Source organism: Eriocheir sinensis, chromosome 17 (genome assembly GCF_024679095.1).
Source record: "Eriocheir sinensis breed Jianghai 21 chromosome 17, ASM2467909v1, whole genome shotgun sequence".
Classification (NCBI taxonomy): Eukaryota; Metazoa; Arthropoda; class Malacostraca; order Decapoda; family Varunidae; genus Eriocheir; species Eriocheir sinensis.
In genome coordinates, this window is record NC_066525.1 from 16795495 (window position 1) to 16816615 (window position 21121).

The 21121-nt window shown below is 44.6% G+C and overlaps 2 long non-coding RNA genes across 56 annotated transcripts; one reads left to right on the forward strand and one right to left on the reverse strand.

The window, feature by feature from the left end:
- The first annotated feature begins 15709 nt into the window (after positions 1-15709).
- Positions 15710-19801, forward strand: LOC127000037 (uncharacterized). 48 transcript variants are annotated; one of them, XR_007753704.1, is made up of 7 exons: positions 15710-17715; positions 17947-18150; positions 18212-18279; positions 18377-18506; positions 18698-18830; positions 19026-19285; positions 19372-19801. It is a non-coding gene; the product is annotated as an uncharacterized LOC127000037 (long non-coding RNA). The 48 variants fall into 48 exon arrangements; XR_007753707.1 differs by having other exon boundaries at positions 19091-19285; positions 19372-19787; XR_007753705.1 differs by having other exon boundaries at positions 16369-17715; positions 18961-19090; positions 19372-19783.
- On the reverse strand, positions 17989-19341 carry LOC127000038 (uncharacterized). Of its 8 annotated transcripts, XR_007753748.1 has the most exons (5): positions 19253-19341; positions 19052-19122; positions 18533-18597; positions 18173-18305; positions 17989-18108 (listed from the first exon to the last, which is right to left on the reverse strand). It is a non-coding gene; the product is annotated as an uncharacterized LOC127000038 (long non-coding RNA). The 8 variants fall into 8 exon arrangements; XR_007753747.1 differs by lacking the exon at positions 18533-18597 and having other exon boundaries at positions 18987-19122; XR_007753745.1 differs by lacking the exon at positions 18533-18597 and having other exon boundaries at positions 18922-19122.
- Positions 19802-21121: the final 1320 nt, after the last annotated feature.

The following is a 21121-nucleotide window of genomic DNA, read 5'->3' on the forward strand; positions in this document are numbered from 1 at the left end:
GAACATAGAGAAGTATAGATTAGATAAGAAAGGACGGAGATGTGTGTGTGTGTGTGTGTGTGTGTGTGTGTGTGTGTGTGGTATGCGGGCGCGGCGGCGTCGGGACACATTAAAATAAGTTATTACTACACGACACAAACGACTTCGAACCCTGATTTATGACCACCCTTCTAAATAAATAGATAAACAAACAAACAAATACATATGAATAAATAAATGTATGAATAAATAAATAAAAGAATAGAACACAAATATAGGAACAAGGTACACACATACATATGAATAAGACGATACAAAACAGGTAAACTAAATTCTATACTGTGAATAAAATTAGACTGAGCAACACAAACAGGATAAATACATGTACTAGAAACCAACAACATGTATAAAAATAGACCCAATAATAGAAATAGATGAAATAAATGCACTAGAAACCAAAAATATGAATAATAATAGACCCAAAAATAGAAATAGGAGAAATAAATATACAATTAACACCATCGAAAAAATATGTAGTAAAAAATCTAAGAAATTATTTAAAAGAGGAAAGATGATTATAACACTTCGATGACTTATGGTGGATGAGAATGGGATTGCGGGTTATAATGCTAATCTCTCTCTCTCTCTCTCTCTCTCTCTCTCTCTCTCTCTCTCTCTCTCCTTTTCTATTTCTCTTCAACCTTCCTCTTCACCTCTTATCTCATTCTTTCTCGTTGTTCACTTTCTCTTAGCTACTTTTCTAAACTTTCCTCCTCCTCCTCCTTACATTTTCGTAGACTTCTGCTTCTTTCCCTCTGTTTCTATTTATTTCTTACTTTTTGTTCTCTCATATTTCTACCTTCACCTTTCTCTTCACCTCGTACGGCAAAGTCTCGCCTCAACTTTCTCTTTCTTCTCTCCTTCCTCCTCCTTTCCCTTCTATTAAAACCATCGCTATTCCTTTCTTCTCTTCTTCATCTTCTATTTCCATCTTCCAGTTCTCATACTTCACCTTCTCCTCCTCCTATTCTTTCTCTTCCTCCCCCTCTCCCCCCCCCCCCCCGCACCTTCAGCACCACGGGGCACCTTCACCTGGCCTCCGCCGCCATCACCTGGACAATTACCTGTACCTGAGACGCATGGGAAGCCCCCTTTAATTAGGTGAAGGTGATTCAAGGTGTTTTACTGATGTATGATACCAATAGACTTAACATGCACGCTCCATCGCTCTCTGGTTTCTCTTTCTCTTTCTCTGTCTCTTTCGTTGTCTCTTCTCTCTGTCTCTGTCTCTCTCTCACACGTCCAAGCACACACACACACACACACACACACACACACACACACACACACAGACGTCGGGCAGAAAAAAAAGCAAAAACATTAATCGGATCAGTTTGAGAGAGAGAGAGAGAGAGAGAGAGAGAGAGAGAGAGAGAGAGAGAGAGAGAGAGAGAGAGAGAGAAAGTCATTAGGTACAACACTTAACCCTTTCCTTCACTCCCTCTGTTTTCCTCCCTTCCTTCCTTCCTTCCTTCCTTCCCTGCGTCATTTTCTCTCCATCACCATTCAAAGCGATCAAACAAAACAAGCATAAAAAAAGAGGAAAAGAGGAACAAAAGGAACCTCCATCATTAATCAACTAACCTATTTATGCTTTCCCTTCCTTCTCATTCATCTCCCTCGTTTTTTTTCCCTCTTCACCTTCCTCATCTCGGCCCGTACATGCTCCTTTTTTTGTCCTCTCTCTCTCTCTCTCCTCTCTCTCCATACACGTCCCATCCTCATCATCATTCTAAAAGAGCAATCAACACATACAAACAAGTCATTATCTATCCCTTCTCTTACCTGTGTGTGTGTGTGTGTGTGTGTGTGTGTGTGTGTGTGTGTGTGTGTTCATTCATTCTTGCCTCAATTGGTCAATACATATTTACTTAAAATTCGCCTCCTCTTCCTAATTTTTAAAAGACATGTTGTGCCCTTTGCTCTCTCTCTCTATCTCTCTCTCTCTCTCTCTCTCTCTCTCTCTCTCTCTCTCCCTCCACCCACGCCATCTCTCACCACCCCTTCATAACGACCACTCCCTCCCTCCTCTTTCCCTCCCTCTCCCTCGCCCCCTCAGCATCCCAGCATCCATCCATCCCTCCCTCCCGACACTCATCTCAACCCTTCTTCCATTAAATAATCGCTAAACGTGAGATGTTAGGACTAAGGCAGAAACCTGACCGCCTGAGCCGTAATATTATCCCTTGACTCAGGGTAGGATTGGTGGCTGCCCATATTATCCTATTTCACTGATTCCTCTCCTCCTGCTGCTCCTACTACTACTGCTGACTCTCCTGCTGGTGTGGTAGCCGTGGTAGTGGTAACTGTGGTAGTGGTGGTGGCTGTGGTGTTGAGGAGGTGATGGAAAGGAAGGAAAAGGTAAGAAAGATGGGACAGAGAAGTGTTCGCAAGAGGAATACTAGTGGAGTGAGTCAAGGATGGAAATGGGACTCTAAACTGGGAATGGAAAAAGCAATGTTAGAGTGACACAAAGGTAGAAAGGGAATGAAAACTGGAACGTGATAGAGAAAGGGAGGAAGAGGTAAGAAAGATGGGAAAGAGAAGTGGTCGCAAGAGGAATAATGGAGTGAGTCAAGGATGGGAGAGAAATGGGACTGTAAACTGGGAATGGAAGAAGCAATGTTGGAGTGACACAAAGGTAGAAAGAGAATGAAAACCGGAACGTGATAGAGATTAGAGGATGATGGAGTGATGGAGTGAGAACGAAGATGGAAAGGAGAGGACAGATGAAAAGGGTTAAAGACAAAAGGAAGAAAACATGGAATATAGGAAGAAAAAATGATAACGGAGAAGGGAATGAGGAAGGAGGAGGAGGAAGAGGAGGAGGGAAGAATGACTGGCTCTGACAACTATTTTAACAAGGTAGGTGAAAAAAGTGATCTGCCTCCAAAGTTTGTGAAGAATGTAAAAAAATATATTGAAGACCCGACAAACTGTTATTCTCTCTCTCTCTCTCTCTCTCTCTCTCTCTCTCTCTCTCTCTCTCTCTCTCTCTCTCTCTCTCATCCACGCCATTCGTCCTTCCCTCAACACACACACACACACACACACACACACACACACACACACACACACACACACTTGAGTAGCCGACTAGTGCTTAATATTTACAATTGTTATTTTTCTCTTCAAACCGTTTTCCATCTAACTACGCTATTCCTCTCCCTCGGTGCTTAGTAATGTATCAATATCTTTCTATTATTCATTATTCCATTTTTCTAATCATAATAAATTGAGTAGGGGGAACTCTGGAAAAAAAAATGAGGCATGCCGTCCAGTCAAATTTATCAATGAAAAATGGTTAAGTTATCTGGTAATGAAAAATGTAGTCATACTTTATCAGTTACTAGTCAGCAGATACCCGTTCCTTCACATGTATAGAAAGCATCTGGATCTGGATTAATAATGCGCAGGGCACCTTTCAGGTGCATAACACGCATATTTGTGCTGGCTGTTGGGGGGACGGTGGAGCCGAGTGTGCAGGGGAGGGAAGTGAATCAAGTGTAATTGTTAGTGTTGGTGGGTTGTGGTAACAAATGAGTGTGTATTTGTTTTCTAAATGAGTCTATTGTACCGCAGTCTCAAATCTGTTGAGGGAGGCTGTTCCAGTCACGTACGGTGCGTGGAAAGTATGAGTGCTTGTATGCGTCAGTGTTTGTGTGATATATTTGGTATTTATGGATGTGTGTGTTACACGAGTACGTTGACTGCTTGCGTTGTGTAAGTATGTGTGTGGATCAATGTCAATGTGGGTGTTTCTGACCTTGTGCATAAGTGTAAGTCTGTGTGCTTGTCTGGGAATGTGAAGAGGTTCCATGTTTATCTGTTGTTTGATCCGTGTTGTGATTCCAGGCGTTCCAGTGTAATTGTTTGTAATGAACCTAGCCGCCTTGGTGTTGATTTGTTCTAACCTATCAATGTTTCTGTGTATGTGAGGATCCCACACCGTGGAGCAGTATTTCAGTGTTGGTCTCAAAAGTGTGTCATACGCTATGTGTTTAATGTCAGGTGTGCAGTAATGTAGATTCCTCCTAAAGAACCCCTGTGTTCTGTTGGCTGTGGCACTGATGTGGTCTATGTGAGAGTTGAGTTTCTAGTTGAGAGGTGAACACCAAGATACTTGTGTGTGTGCGCATTGATTCAAGGTCTGAATTATGGAGAGTGTAAGTGTGATGGATGGGGTTGTGAGCTCTGGGGAATCTTAATAATTTACATTTGTCTGGTCGGAAATGTATCTGCCAGGTGCGCTCCCACCGCTCGAGGGCGTCCAAGTCTTTTTGTGGTAGTCTGCAGTCGTCAGTAGTCTTTACTGCTCTAAACAACAAACTATCGTCGGTAAATAGTCTAGTAAAAGAGTTAAGCGTTGAGATTGGAAGATCGTTAATGTACAGGAGGAAAAGAAGGGGGCCTAGAACGGTGCCTTGTGGGACACCTGAAGAAACAGGGACAGTGTCAGATGAAGATCCGTCAAGAAGAACACGTTGAGTCCTGTTAGTAAGAAATGCAGTGATCCAGTGTAGAATAGGTCCTGAAATACCATAGTATTTCAATTTTAGTGTCAGTCTTTTGTGCGGGACTTCGTGGAAGGCTTTGGCAAAATCTAAAACAATAGTGTCAACTTGTTTAATGTCAGGTCGGTTAAGTAGCCTCGTAATGTCATGTAATGTAGTAATGAGTTGCGATTCACATGAGCGTTTGGGTCGAAAGCCGTGTTGTGAGTCAGTAAGGATGTTGTTTGTGTCAAGGTGATTCATTATGAGTTTATGTAATATGTGTTCAAAAATTTTACATGGAATCGATGTTAGTGAGATGGGGCGATAATTGGCTGGGTCAGTCCGGTCACCTGTCTTGAACAATGGATTAATGTTTGCCAAGAGCCAATCAGAGGCTGGGAGTACGCTAACATCGGAGAAAAACGAAAAAAGTCGGGAGAGGCCTAATAATCATGCCCTGTGGTGGGCTGGTGGTATGACCGAGGATGACGCAACTCCGTACAAATGCACACGGACATAATTGTAATCCGAGAAAAAGAAGTGCGCGTGAACTAATGATAATGACTGAAGATGACAGTGATGATGTGACACAGTACAAATGCACTAAGTCATACCATACGAAAAAGATAAATAAGTAGTGCGCGGTAACCACCCCCGCCACCCCCGCGAGGCAGCACGTGTATTCCGCCGCCAGTGTCCACTTCCACCTCCGTGTCCCGCTACCCACGGCCGGCAGTACAGTGAAAACCTTGAATATTTACCTTACTTGATGTGGTTCCCGATTGCTCGACCTCACCTCGCCGCCTCCTTGGTAAGTATCGCTTCACTTGGTCACTCGTAACCGCCGCTTAATCGCTTAATTCACTCACAAAATAAGGAAACACGGCGCGCGAGTAACCACCCTCGTGTCGGTGTGGGAGTGACGAGCGTGACGTATAGTGACTCATGGCAACTCGTGTCGAATCTTGCTTTGAGACTCGCCGTGAAGCTTCGGGAGATGTTCTGATGCTGGTCAGGGGAAAGTCTCTCTCTCTCTCTCTCTCTCTCTCTCTCTCTCTCTCTCTCTCTCTCTCATCGCTGTAATTATCATCATCATCGGCATCGCCCTTCACTTCATCAATTCTCTTCCTACTCACGTAACAGCATCACCATAGCATGTTAGGCAAGAGGCTGCAGTGGTTGGCCTTGTTACTCCGGTGCCGCTACTTCGAACCCCGGAAACAGTAGATTTGTGGAGAGATTGTTTTTTCAGTAATCCTGTAAGAGTTTTATTGTTTTAGATGAAGAACTGACTTGTATATTCATTTGTTACGTGTTTTGTTTTGAAGCTTATCTGAATTAAGCCGCTACTCTCTCTCTCTCTCTCTCTCTCTCTCTCTCTGAATAGAAAGGTGTGCAATCAACGTATTCTGACAGTCCTATATAAAGCTTAGGAACATGGAGCCTCACAAGATATCTAGGAAAAAAATGTAAGAAGCTAATAAGAAAGAAATAAGAAAGAAAATACAAGTTATAACATGGATGAGTTGGTAGAAAGGCGAAGAATACGGGGAGAGTTGATTGAAGTTAATAAATGGATGAAGGGCTTTAATAAGGGTGATGTCAATAAGGTTCTGGTAGTGTTAGAGCTGGGTAGAACATGTGTTATTGATAGAGCAGGATGGAGAGTACCGTACCTTCAGGCAAAGAGGTAGATGAGGCCGAGAAAAACCTTTGTCATGCAGTAGACTAGCAAGGACTGATGACATTGATGAAGATGATGATGTTTACTGCTATTGTTATGACTGCTTTTCATTCGTGCTTATATATTTGTTTCATGCTGATCAGATGTACATACGCTATATTTTGCTCCACATTTTCTTACCTTCACTTGCATGCCACACTTAAGTACAGGCCTTGTCCTTGCTATTTCTTCGCACCTCGCCGCCACATTTTAACACCTACACCTGCAATCATCCCTTCCTCCTCCTCCTCCTCCTCCTCCTCTTCCTCCTCCTCCTCCTCCTCCTCCCCTCCTTCATCTTCACCTTTCCCCGCAATCTTTCTCCTCCTCGTTGCCTTTCTCTTGTACTCTTCCTCCTCCTCCTCCTCCTCCTCCTCCTCCTCCTCCCCTCCTTCATCTTCACCTTTCCCCGCAATCTTTCTCCTCGTCGTTGCCTTTCTTGTACTTGTACTTCCTCGTCCTCCTCCTCCTCCTCCTCCTCCTCCTCCTCCTCTCCTTCATCTTCACCTTTCCCCGCAATCTTTCTCCTCCTCGTTGCCTTTCTCTTGTACTCTTCCTCTTCCTCCTCTTCCTCCTCCTCCTCCTCCTCCTCCTCCTCTCCTTCATCTTCACCTTTCCCCGCAATCTTTCTCCTCCTCGTTGCCTTTCTCTTGTACTCTTCCTCTTCCTCCTCTTCCTCCTCCTCCTCCTCCTCCTCCTCCTCCTCCTCTCCTTCATCTTCACCTTTCCCCGCAATCTTTCTCCTCCTCGTTGCCTTTCTCTTGTACTCTTCCTCTTCCTCCTCTTCCTCCTCCTCCTCCTCCTCCTCCTCCTCCTCCTCTCCTTCATCTTCACCTTTCCCCACAATCTTTCTCCTCCTCGTTGCCTTTCTCTTGTACTTTTCCTCTTCCTCCTCCTCCTCCTCCTCCTCCTCCTCCTCCTCTCCTTCATCTTTACCTTTCCCCGCAATCTTTCTCCTCCTCGTTGCCTTTTCCTTGTACTCTTCCTCCTCTTCCTCCTCCTCCTTCTGTCACTGACCAGCAACATTTCATACAATCGTGTTCCGCCTTCCTCCACTTTCCTCCCATTCTTTTTCTCCTCCACCTTGTAACTTATCCTCACCACGCACTTTTTCTGTCCTTCTCTTCCCCTCCGCCTTTTTTTTCTGCCTCCTCCTCCTCCTCCTCCCCCTCCTCCTCCTCCGCCTCCTCCCTCTCCTGATCTTCTGTCCTCCTTTCTTCTTCATTCTTCTCTTTACTTTATCCTCCTTTTCCTTACCTCCTTTTTCCATTTTTTTCCTCTCGATTCCTCCGGCTTTTGAATGGTACTTTTCCCTCCCTCCATCCTCCTCCTCTTTCTCCTCCTCCTCCTCCTCCTCCTCCTCCTCCTTCACCGATGCTGGTTAGAAAAACTGTCGACTCACTCATTCTTTTTTTCTCGTCTCTCTCTCTCTCTCTTATGCAAAGGTCACTCATTGTGCAAATACATATTAACATAATTTTGCATGTAGTAATTCTGGCAAAATTTATGAGAGAGAGAGAGAGAGAGAGAGAGAGAGAGAGAGAGAGAGAGAGAGAGAGAGAGAGAGAGAGAGAGAGAGAGAGAGAGAGAGAGAGAGAGAGAGAGAGTAATTTTTGACCGGCGGAATGAACAGCATGATAATACATTTGGGGAAAAAGAAGGAAGAGGAGGAGGAGGAGGAGGAGGAGGAGGGTCTGGGAGAGAAATGTATAAAAAACAGCAGCAACAAAAAGAGAAGTATAAGTGTGATGAATCGGAAGAAGTTGGAAGATGAAAACAAAAAGACTGAAAACTGAGAGAGGAGAAAAAAAACGAGAGAGAGAGAGAGAGAGAGAGAGAGAGAGAGAGAGAGAGAGAGAGAGAGAGAGAGAGAGAGAACCAGCCATCAGCCAGCCAGGAGACTAGCAACAGGTGGTGGTATTCAGGGCCCCAAATTTGTAGTTCTGGTGGCCAAAATTCTCTCCGGGTGAAGAGCTCTTATTGGACACGGGGTCGATGCCTTGAAATTACACGTTCGGGGGTTCCAGGGGGAAATCTAGCGAAGCTGAGAGCCGAGCGATGATCCTCTGATCGGCTCCTGCTCTGGGTACTGTTCTGGGCGCTATGAAGAGGAGGTTAAGGAAAGGAAGGAGAGATATGAGGTGGATTGAAGTGCTGAACGAAGTGATGCTGTTTGATTGGCTCTTGCTCTAGGCACTGCTCGGGGCGCTCTGGAAAGGAGGTTAAGGAAGGGAAGGAGAGAGATGAGGTGGATTGAAGGGAGGAACAAAGTGATGCTGTTTGATTGGCTCTTGCTCTAGAGTCTAGTACTATAAGATGGAGGTTAAAGGAAGAGAAGGAAGGAGATGAAGAGGATAGGAGGGAATATAAAAGTAACAAGCCACTGATCGACTGTTACTCTTCATACTGTGTTTTGAGGACTATGAAAAGGAGGGTAAAGGAAGGGAAGTACGGAAATGAAGAGGATTGGAGGGAGGAATTGTGTACTTTGTCTTGAGCGCTATGGAAAGTAGTTGGTAAGGGAAAGGAAAGGAGCCTGAAGAGAGTTAGAGGTAAAGAAGTAACGGAGCCCCTCTTGATCGACAGTTACTTTGATGGTTGTGTTTGGCAGGTATTGAAGGAGGAGAGGAAGGTTAAGGAAGTGAATATATGTAGAAGGGTCTATCTATCTACCTCTATTTCCTCCACCTGTACACTCACATTCACTCACTCACAGTACTCGCTTTCCTAATCCAACACAACACCGAAGGACATTAAAGTTGATTATCTCGAGGAATGGAAGAAAGGCCGCGTGTGTTGTCAGTGGGTGCTCTTGTATGTAAATGACAGAATGGTAATGAAGTTAAGCCTTTAAGGTGAGATGTGAATGGCTGGCTATGGGGGATGGGTGGGGGGAAGGGAGGTGTTTGAGGGATAGGGAGGGAGGAATGTTAGTTTTTGAGATATGGGTATGGGAGGGGGAGAGAAAGAGATTGAGTGGAATGGGTAAGGAAGAATAAAGTGAAAGAAAGTGAGAATAGTGTGATTGGGTGTGTTTTGAAGATGAGGAAGATTGTGTGTGGGTGATGAGGTTGGGTTTAAGAGCAGGTAAGAATGGAGAGGTTGAGACAAATGGGTATAGGAGGAACGGAGATTAAGAAGGCGAAAAAAGTGAATGTGTCGATTTTTAGGATGAGGGAGTTTGTGTATGTATGTGCCGTGATGAGGTTGGGTTTAAGAGCAGGCAAGAATGGAGAGGTTGAGACAAATGGGTATAGGATGAACGGTGATTAAGAAGGTGAAAAAAAGTGAACGTATCGATTTTTAGGATGAGGAAGTTTGTGTGTGTATGTGGGTGATGAAGTTGGGTTTACGAGCAGGTAAGAATGGAGAGGTTGAGATAAATGTGTATAAGAGGAACGGAGATCAAGAAGATGAAAAAAGAAAAAGTGAACGGGTCGATTTTTAAGATGAGGGAGTTTGTGTGCGGGACGGGAGGTGAGAGGTTGAGTTTGAGGGTGGGCAGAGAGGTTGAGATGAGTGAGAAATAAGGAACGAGGGGGTAAGAAGATGAAGAAAGTGTTATTCTCTCTCTCTCTCTCTCTCTCTCTCTCTCTCTCTCTCTCTCTCTCTCTCTCTCTCTCGCCTAATCTTGCAATCTTCACCATTTTAGTCATTGAGATTTACATTAGTTATCATCTTTATTAGGTAAGGTTAGCCAGGTGGTCAGAGAGAACCTGCTTAGTGGAGAAAAATACAGGTGTGTGGAGAGCCAGGTGAGAGAAGTGGAGGAGAGGTGGAGGGATGGAGGTAAAGAGGAGAAGGGAGGGTATGGATGGGAAGAAAGAAGGAGGTGTTGGATAGGAGCAGGAGCGTGTGAGGGGAGAGATGGTGAGGGATATGAGGGAGGAGTTAATAGAGAGGTGGACGATTGAAAATGATGGTGAAAAAGAAGTGGATGTGGAGAAAATGAAGAGATAAAGAGGATGATAGAGAAAGGAATCAGGTAAAGGGATGCGAGAGAGAGAGAGAGAGAGAGAGAGAGAGAGAGAGAGAGAGAGAGAGAGAACGGGTTGAATATAAAAAAAATATAAATAGGAAAAGAACAACGAATAATACCCAGCATAAACACACACACACACACACACACACACACACACACACACACACACACACACACACACACACACACGGCATACGGAAGCAAGTTTAGCATTCCTCAACCCTTCATCCCACCATTAAACAAACATAATACCGAATTTAATCCTAAGAGCCAATTATATAAGAATGCGGGGTCGGCTGAGGAGGAGGAGGAGGAGGAGAGTGCGGGAGGAGGAGGAGGGTTCTAAGAGGCAGAGAAGGAGGCGGGACAAGAGAGTGTTATGCCTCCGTGAGCAGTAAGGGCGAGAGGCAGGTTCGGTTGTAGGGTAGTAGTGGTCGTGGGAGTTGAAATATTGTCTCCTTGTTGTCCTGGGAGCAACGACACAGGCGGCGCTGGAGTGGTAACGGTCAAGCTAAGAAGACGACCACATCATCACACACACACACACACACACACACACACACACACACACACACACACACGTGAGGAGAGTAATATACCGTCAACTTTTGATACGAAAGAATGACTGACTGACTGACGGAATGCAACTGAGTGGCTGATTGACTGACTGACTAAATGACTGACTGATCGACTGACTTTCTTGCTGATTGAGTGTAGAGTGTTGTGTGTGTCGAGAAGTGTGGGTGAGGGGGGCACACACACACACATACACACACACACACACACACACACACATACACACACACACACTTAAGCAACAACAATAGTAATAATAATAATGAAATCTACAAAAACAACACCAAAAACAGTAACAACAGCATCAGCACTAACAACAACAACAACAACTTCAACAACAACAACTTCAACAACAACAACAACAACAACAACAACAGCAACTACACCCCCAACCCCCTAAGGAAATAAATAAACAAATCATTCCTTCAAAATTGCCGAATTGTTACCTCTTGTTTATTTAAGTATGATGCATGGCACTCTTAATATCCTACCTGAAGCCGAGTTAATTAGCCGCAGCAGGGAGACATCACTCTGCCTAATAGCACACCTGATAGCCCTTCGTTGCCCTGCCTACCTGCACGCTGCTCCAGACTTTAGGCCAAACAATAGGGCCGTCAGTATCGTTGTCCATCAGTCATCATTGCCCGCACACTCTGAAGGCTTAAGAGTAGGATGGATTTAGTTTTTTTTGTTGTTGTTGGGGTAAGTGGATGAATGTGTGTGGGTGTGGGGTGGAGGGTGAAGGGGAGGGTATGTGTGTGTGGCTGGGGGTGGGGGTCTGGGAGTTGTGTGTGTGTATGTGTGTGTGTGTGTGGGTGGATGGGTGGGTGAGTTGTGTAAATGTGTGTTGAAATGGATTTTGTGTTGCTGTCTTTTCTGAAGGATGGGAAGGAAGAGAGATAGAAAAGAAGGAAGGAAGGAAGGCAGAAAACAAGATAAAAACAAAACATAACATAACATAACATAACAGATTGAAGGGTTAAGAAAGAGGAAGGTTCACCATTCTCACAGTTTTCATGAGACTGACATTCTGAAACTCGAAAAGCATATTGAACCATAACACAGATTATCCCCCATCACTGCCAATGTATTTCTACTCTATATACCCTGACTTGTTGTTGCTAATTTAAGTACTATAAGTTTTCCTCTCACTTTATGACCTACGAAATAACTACATACATACAGACAAGCTTCCCTTTGCGCATGCGTGTGTGTGTGTGTGTGTGTGTGTGTGTGTGTGTGTGTGTGTGTGTGTGTGTTAGGCTCTGGGTTATAATTTGGAGACCGGTTTGCTTGTGTTCTTATTTTTATTGTTGTTGGAGTCTGGTTCTGGTTCTGAAAGTAGGAGTAATAGGCTGCTTCTTCATTCTCTTCTTTGACCCTTCCTACTTTACCCGCGTCCTCCTTCTCCTCCTCCTCCTGATCCTCCGTCCTCCTCACTCCTTATTTGTTCTTCTTTGCCTTCTCGTGATGTGTCTGACGTTAGTTTTCTTTCATTTTAGTGTTCTTTCTTTTTTTCTTCTCTTTTTCTTATGATGCTTGTTTTTTTTTCTCACATCTCTCTATCTCTTTCTGCTCTTCTCACTTTGTTTGTTTTCCTGTTTGTTTAGCGTTCTTTCCCAATCTTTCTTTCGTTTTCTTATTCTTCCTTTCCTCTTTTTCTTCCTTTTTTGTTTGTTTGTTTGTTCTCTTTCTAAATATCTCCCTTCCACTGTCTCTCCTTCCCTCTCTTTCTCTATCTCTCATTTCTAGAAAGAGGAGGAGGAGGAGGAGAAGAAGAAGAGATATGAATACAAGGGCAGCGAGGAGAGAGAGAGAGAGAGAGAGAGAGAGAGAGAGAGAGAGAGAGAGAGAGAGAGAGAGAGAGAGAGAGAGAGAGAGAGAGAGAGAGAGAGAGAGAGAGATATGGATCAGTTGTAAGAAAGGGACGTAGAAGTAGATGAAGTTGATGTTACGATGATAATGATACTACAGAATGAACAAGAAGTGGATTATAATGAAAAAGGGAATATGGAAATGAGGTTGGTTATAATGAAGATCAGAAGCTATATATGCCCTTATGTAGTGGAAGACTATGATGATGATAGCAATAATAGTATGGGTAATTTGGAGTGGCAGGAGTAGTAGTAGGAGTAGTAGAAGTAGGAGTAGTAGTAGTAGTAGTAGTAGTAGTAGTAGTAGTAGTAGTAGGAGGAGGAGGAGGAGGAGCAGAAGGAGGAAATAGGTAGGTACAGTATAGTGGAAAAAAAGAGGAAGAATGAGAGTTGATGGAGAAAGAGGAGGAGGAGGAGGAGGAGGAGAGAGAAGACAGAGGAGGGATAAAAAAAAAATAGCAAAAAGAGGAAGAATGGGGGCGGTGGAGCGACATCGCGTAGGGGAGAGAGAAGATGAGTTGGTAGGATGGAGGGAAGGAAGGAGGAAGGGAGGGGCCGAAGGGGTAGAAAAAGGGAGATGGGTATATACGGACGAGGAGGGGGAGGAGGTGGCGAGAGGAGAGACGACTGATGGGCAAGGGGAACTGTAATCTTTGCTCGTAACACAGAGTAAACCGCGGCTGTGTTGATGAAGCTTGATAACACGAGATGGCGGTATGCAGCGATTAGGAGAAAGGACGGGGACAAGACAAAGTAAATGGGGTATAACGATAAATATAAGCATGATAAACAGAGGAAAGACAAGAAAGAAGAGATCAAAAGGGAGAACTAGGAAAGGAAGGGAGAATAGACGGTGGTATGGGACTCAAGAATAGGAAAAAGGATAAGGAAATGGAAGAAGAATAGGAGTGTAGCAGTGAATAGAAGGAAAATAGACGGAGGAAGGACGAGATGGAGGGAGGAAATCAAGAGGGAAAACAAGGAAGAGAAGAAAAAAAGAGCGATATGGAACGATTACGAAAGAAAATGAGGAGAAGAAGAAAAGAAAAAGGAGTATACCAAGAATGAAAGGATAATAAACAGAGGGAAGGCGAGGAGAAGAGAGGAAAACAAGAGATGAAGCTTGATAACACGGAAGAGGACGAAGACAAGAAAGAGAGAGCAAGGATTATAACGATGAATGAAAGGAGGTAAACAGAGGAAGGAAGACGAAAGGAAGGAGAGACAGGACTAGAAGGAGAAAAGGAGGGTGACAGTGAAGAAAAGGGGAATGAATAGGAGATGAGAAGGACAATAAAGATCAGAAGGTAGAGCAAGAATAAGGAGAAAGGGAAAAAAGGAGGAAAAATATAGGGACGCTAAGCAAGGAAAAGGAAGAAATGAGAGAACAGGAGGAAGGAAGAAAAATAAGACGAGGATGAAGATGAACTATTAAATATATGGAATGGGAAAACAGATAGGAGGGAATATAAGTAGAAATAGAAGAAGGTAGACAAGGAGAAGAGAAGAAAGAGAGAGAAAAGATCCATGAATAAAGAACATTAAAGAATTTTTTCAGCTTCTCACACAAAATACCTTTCATACCCACTTCCCTCCCTCCCTTCTACGATGTTTTTATTCCGCGAGCTGTGAGGAATAAGAAGAAAGGGGGAGAAAAGGAAACGGAAAAAAAGAAGATAAGCATCGGGTCACTGTTTAAACGATGTACATGTGTGTGTGTGTGTGTGTGTGTGTGTGTGTGTGTGTGTGTGTGTGTGTGTGTGTGTGTGTGTGTGTGTGTGTGTGTGTGCAGTACCGGATCCAGGGGTGGAGGGGGGGGGGCCCCTCCCACAAAAAAAATTTTTTAATAACGGAATTAATAATAATAATAATAATAATAATAATAATAATAATAATAATAATAATAATAATAATATTTATTATTATTATTATTATTATTATTATTATTATTATTATTATTATTATTATTATTATTATTATTCAACTTCTTTCAATAGAAGACCCTCTCAACAGGAATTACATGACTCCAGACTGGAGGCTGCAGAACGCTTAACCTTAGACCTTGCTATCATTTCCGATTGGGGTAAAAGGAACCTTGTGTCCTTCAATGCCTCAAAAACCCAATTTCTCCACCTATCAACTCGACACAATCTTCCTAACACTTATCCCCTATTCTTCGACAACACTCAGCCGTCACCTTCTTCAACACTAAACATCCTCGGTCTATCCTTAACTCAAAATCTTAACTGGAAACTTCACATCTCTCTCACTAAATCAGCTTCCTCGAGGTTGGGGGTTCTGTATTGTCTCCGCCAGTTCTTCTCCCCCGCGCAGTTGCTCTCCATATACAGGGACTTTGTCCGCCCTCGTATGGAGTATGCATCTCACGTGTGGGGGGGCTCCACTCACACAGCTCTCTTGGACAGAGTGGAGTCTAAGGCTCTTCGTCTCATCAGCTCTCCTCTTACTGATAGTCTTCTATCTCTTAAATTCCGCCGCCATGTTGCCTCTCTATCTTCTATCAATATTATCACGCTGACTGCTCTTCTGAACTTGCTAACTGCATGCCTCCCCCCCTCCCGCGGCCTCGCCACACACGACTTTCTACTCAAGCTCATCCCTTTACTGTCCAAATCCCTTACGCACAAGTTAACCAGCATCTTCACTCTTTCATCCCTCACGCTGGTAAACTCTGGATCAATCTTCCTTCATCTGTATTTCCTCCTGCCTACGACTTGAACTCTTTCAAGAGGAGGGTATCAGGACACCACTCCGGAAATTGACCTATCTTTCGGCCACTCCTCTAACTCTTTTTAGGAGCAGTGAGTAGCGGGGCTTTTTTTTTCATTGTTGTTTCCTTTTTTTATGCCCTTTAACTGGCTCCTTTGCTGTAAAAAAAGGTAGTTAGTTAGTTTGTTAGTCAGGAGTTAAATAGGTAGTTAGAGTTAGGTAATTTTACTGTATTATTCATTTAGTTATTTAGTTATTTTATTTATTTTATTTTGTATTTTTGTTTTCTCTTCTTTTTCTTTTTGTTGCCGCCTGACGGCGGAACGAATGATTGGTGGAAGGTGAAAGGGAAAATATGAGGAATAAGATAAGAGAAATAAGTCGAGGAGTAAACGATGGTGTAGCGAACGAGAGCAGGAAACTGGCTGTGGTGTGTCGTGGTGTGTCACGGCTGCTCGGTGTTGAAAGTGCCAAGCCAGCATTTCGGCATCGTCTCGATAGCAAACGAAGAACAGTTGAATGCTCTCGCTGACTCTAGGGGCAGGGTTGACGCATCCACACACGTGCATTTTTTTTATAATTCGACATGTATGATGGGGCGCTCGGGGCGCTGTAGGAGGCGAGGAAGAGGGAGACAGCTAACAGTAACGGTGAAGGGAAGACGTCCCTTCTCGGCCTCGCTGTCTGCCTCTGTAGAGCTCCACGAGCTCCATCCAAAAGAGAACCCACAAGTGATTAATAGACCCCGACACGTGAGTTATAGTTGTGTCTTTCTGAATGATATATCTGATGTGCGGGTTAAATGACGAGTTTATTGTTCTTCTGATATATTAATCGAGTCAACGTGAAGGTCTTCTTATTTACCACCTTACCGCCTCCACGGGCTCGCGGGGCGGTGGTGGTAACACTTTTTGTTAAATAGGTAGTTAGAGTTAGGTAATTTTACTGTATTATTTATTAATTATTTATTTTGTTTATTTAATTTTGTTTTATTTTATTTTGTATTTTTGTTTCTCTTCTTTTTTCTTTCTTTTTCTTTTTCTTTCGTGTTTTCTTGCTGTTATTTTCTTTATTGATGTTTCTCGTTGATGTTCTTTTTTCCATATCATCCTCTTTGTTGATGTTCTTCGATGGTCTGGGTGCGCCGCTTTCCTCCCAGAAGAGACCCACCCATGATTTTGATGATGTTACTGAGGGCCGAAAGGTGGATGATGTTCCTTCTATTTTTGTTGTTCTTTTTCTTGATGTTTTTCTTTTTCGATATTTTTTTCTGTTCTTTTTCTTTCTTTCTTGATGTTCTTTTTTATATCATTCTTTTGTTGATGTTATTCGATGGTCTGGGAGCGCCTCTTTCCTCCCAGAAGAGACCCACCCATGATTTTGTTGATGTTACTGAGGGCCGAAAGGTGGATGATGTTTGTTATATTGTTCTGTTCTTGATGTCGTGGTTTTCTTGTTCTTTTTCTTGGTGTTTTTCTTTTTCGATATTTTTTCTTTTCTATTTCTCTTTTTCATCCTTTCTTGATGTTTTTTCTCCATCATCCTTTTCTTGATGTTTTTTGATGGTCTGAATGGGCCTCTTTCCTCCCAGAAGAGACCCACCCATAATTTTGGTGATGTTAGTCAGGGCCGAGAGGTGGATGATGTTTCTTTGTATTTTTCTTTTCTTGATGTTGTTCTTTTATTGCTGTTACTTTTCTTTTTCGATGTTTTTTTCTCTTCTCTTTTCTTTTCTATATTTTTTGGTGTTCTTTTCTATATCATCCCTTTTGATGTTCTTTGGTCTGGATGAGCCTTTTTCTCCCCAGAAAAGACCCACCCATATTTTTGGTGATGTTGCTTAGGGCCGAAAGGTGGATGATGTTCTTTGTATTTTTCTTGTTCTTTTTCTTTGTTTTTCTTTTTCGATATTTTTTTCCGTTCTTTTTCTCTTTTTCTTTCTTTCTTGATGTTCTTTTCAATATCATCCCTTTTTGATGTTCTTTGGTCTGGATGAGCCTTTTTCTCCCCAGAAAAGACCCACCCATAATTTTGGTGATGTTACTTTGGGCCGAAAGGTGGATGATGTGTATTTGTTTTTCTTTTCTTGATGTTTCGTTTCTATATTTTCCTTTTCTGGTGTTCTTTTTCATTTTAATTTTCTTTGGTGTTCCCAAAACGTGAATTGTCTACGACATCTAACGGGCACCACAAGCCCGGGTTTGTTGTTCGGAGTTTGCTCTCCTAGGTGAATTGCCTACCACGGCTAACGACCTCCACCTGCCCGGGTTTGTTGTTCGGAGTTTGCTCTCCTAGGTGAATTGCCTACCACGGCTAACGACCCACACCTGCCCGGGTTTGTTGTTCGGAGGTTGCTCTTGAATTGCCTACCACGGCTAACAGTTTGCTCTCCTAGGTGAATTGCCTACCACGGCTAACGACCTCCACCTGCCCGGGTTTGTTGTTCAGTTTGCTCTCCTAGGTGAATTGCCTACCACGGCTAACGACCTCCACCTGCCCAGGTTTGTTGTGAGTTTGCTCTCCTAGGTGAATTGCCTACCACGGCTAACGACCTCCACCTGCCCGGGTTTGTTGTTCGGAGTTTGCTCTCCTAGGTGAATTGCCTACCACGGCTAACGACCTCCACCTGCCCGGGTTTGTTGTTCGGAGTTTGCTCTCCTAGGTGAATTGCCTACCACGGCTAACGACCTCCACCTGCCCGGGTTTGTTGTTCGGAGTTTGCTCTCCTAGGTGAATTGCCACGGCTAACGACCTCCACCTGCCCGGGTTTGTTTAGAGTTTGCTCTCCTAGGTGAATTGCCTACCACGGCTAACGACCTCCACCTGCCCGGGTTTGTTGTTCGGAGTTTGCTCTCCTAGGTGAATTGCCTACCACGGCTAACGACCTCCACCTGCCCGGGTTTGTTTAGAGTTTGCTCTCCACCTGCCCTGGTTTGTTTAGAGTTTGCTCTCCTAGGTGAATTGCCTACCACGGCTAACGACCTCCACCTGCCCGGGTTTGTTTAGAGTTTGCTCTCCTAGGTGAATTGCCTACCACGGCTAACGACCTCCACCTGCCCGGGTTTGTTTAGAGTTTGCTCTCCTAGGTGAATTGCCTACCATGGCTAACGACCTCCACCTGCCCGGGTTTGTTTAGAGTTTGCTCTCCTAGGTGAATTGCCTACCACGGCTAACGACCTCCACCTGCCCGGGTTTGTTTAGAGTTTGCTCTCAGGTGAATTGCCTACCACGGCTAACGACCTCCACCTGCCCGGGTTTGTTGAGTTTGCTCTCCTAGGTGAATTGCCTACCACGGCTAACGACCTCCACCTGCCCGGGTTTGTTTAGAGTTTGCTCTCCTAGGTGAATTGCCTACCACGGCTAACGACCTCCACCTGCCCGGGTTTGTTGTTCGGAGTTTGCTCTCCTAGGTGAATTGCCTACCACGGCTAACGACCTCCACCTGCCCGGGTTTGTTTAGAGTTTGCTCTCCTAGGTGAATTGCCTACCAAGGCTAACGACCTCCACCTGCCCGGGTTTGTTTAGAGTTTGCTCTCCTAGGTGAATTGCCTACCATGGCTAACGACCTCCACCTGCCCGGGTTTGTTTAGAGTTTGCTCTCCTAGGTGAATTGCCTACCATGGCTAACGACCTCCACCTGCCCGGGTTTGTTTAGAGTTTGCTCTCCTAGGTGAATTGCCTACCATGGCTAACGACCTCCACCTGCCCGGGTTTGTTTAGAGTTTGCTCTCCTAGACAGATTGCCTACCACGGCTAACGACCTCCACCTGCCCGGGTTTGTTTAGAGTTTGCTCTCCTAGACAGATTGCCTACCACGGCTAACGATCTCCACCTGCCCGGGTTTGTTTAGAGTTTGCTCTCCTAGGTGAATTGCCTACCACGGCTAACGACCTCCACCTACCCGGGTTTGTTTAGAGTCTGCTCTCCTAGGTGAATTGCCTACCACGTTAGGCATATTGCCTACCACGGTTATGGAGCCCCACTGCTCAGCTTTCTAGCCGGAAGATCTCGGGCACCTCCGTCGGGGCCCAGGGGGACGCATAGGTGCCCTGCGGGGAGCCCTCCACTCCTGCCACGCTCGCCAGGGAGACCATGGGCTCGCTGGCGCTCCCCCTCCCCGCAAAGGCGAGGAGGGCGAATGCAAGAACTCGCTTCTTAAAACTACCAGACTGGATTATGAAATTAATCATAAGTACCGAAAAGTCGCTGATCACCGCGTTTATCGGTTCTGGGATGGAAGGCCGACGGGCCTCAGGGACGCACACAAGCATCCAAGGGAATCCTCGCGACGGCTCGCGGCGCAGCGTCCGTTTCCCCTTCTTCTTACTTTCGATATTTCCTTTTTATTATGTTTTCCTTTTCTGATTGATTGACTGTTTGGTTGTATTTAGTAAGAATTAGTTCACCAATTAACATCTTTCAGGCTCATTACATTCATATAGCTGATGAGATGAAACACTGGTGAGTCATTGCAATGGGTGAGTGTGCTGCGCTCACGAGGACGGCGGCGGCCCACTAAAGTTTCCTAACATTTCCATTGGCATCCCACTTCTGAAGGGTCGATGTTCATTTATTTTTCTCTGCTTTATTTCATTTTATTTCTCCCTTTCTTTCATCCCTGATCTCCATTTATATAGTTCTCTCTTTTCATTCTTCTCTCTCTCTCTCTCTCTCTCTCTCTCTCTCTCTCTCTCTCTCTCTCTCTCTCTCTCTCTCTCTCTCTCTCTCTCTCTCTCTCTCTCTCTCTCTCTCTCTCTCTCTCTCTCTCTCTCTCTCTCTCTCTCTCTCTCTCTCTCTCTCTCTCTCTCTCTCTCTCTCTCTCTCTCTCTCTCTCTCTCTCTCTCTCCACCTGTAATGCACCTGCCACAAATTTCCTTCTAAGTGGGTGGAGCTAATTATGGCTTGACGTTTTTATTGAATAATTACAACGCACACCTTGATAATGTATCGGCCAGGTAAGGCTCTTAAAACCCCTGCCCCCGCCCCCCCCTACCTTCCTCACCCCCTTAAAACACCCACCTACCCACCCACCCACCCTCCTATTCTATACATACCCTCACCTATTGTACAAATGAAACTCCCTCCTTTCGTTCTCTGCCGTTCTCTCTCCCTCTCCCCTATAGCTGTTTTAACGTGGAAGGAAAGGAAGAAGAAAGCCTGCAGAAGGAGGAGAAGGAGGAGGAGGAGGAGGAGGAGGAAAGGGTTAATGTTCTTTCTCTCACCCCTCCACCTAACTATCTCGTAACTCTGCTTCTTTTATCCCATTACTATTCGCTTTTCTAAAACTCCCTTAACCCCTCTCCCTTGCCCTCTCTAATATAGCCTTTACTCCCTGTCCTTTACCTGTTTATCTTTCTCTACTTTCCCTCTGTACGTTCCAGCTTCCGCCACCTGATCCGTCTTGGCGCATGTAACACTCTCCGCCTCCCTGTCACCAGTCTTTATTGGTACTCCACAACCCCTTCTACTTCTCCTTTGCTCTTCGTCTCTCACATCCCTCTCCCTCCTCCCTTTCCCTACAGCTGTATAGGACCCACCCCCTTTTCTTCCATTTCCTGGCACTCGCCCTTCTTCCTCAGTACCTTGTTGTCTTATTTTGTCTTTTTTTCTGTCTCCTCCAATTCCCTTCTTCGATTCCACTTCGCTTATAGATCCACTTCTTCCTCTTCCTCCCTCCCCTTCCCTTTCTCTAACTTCTCCT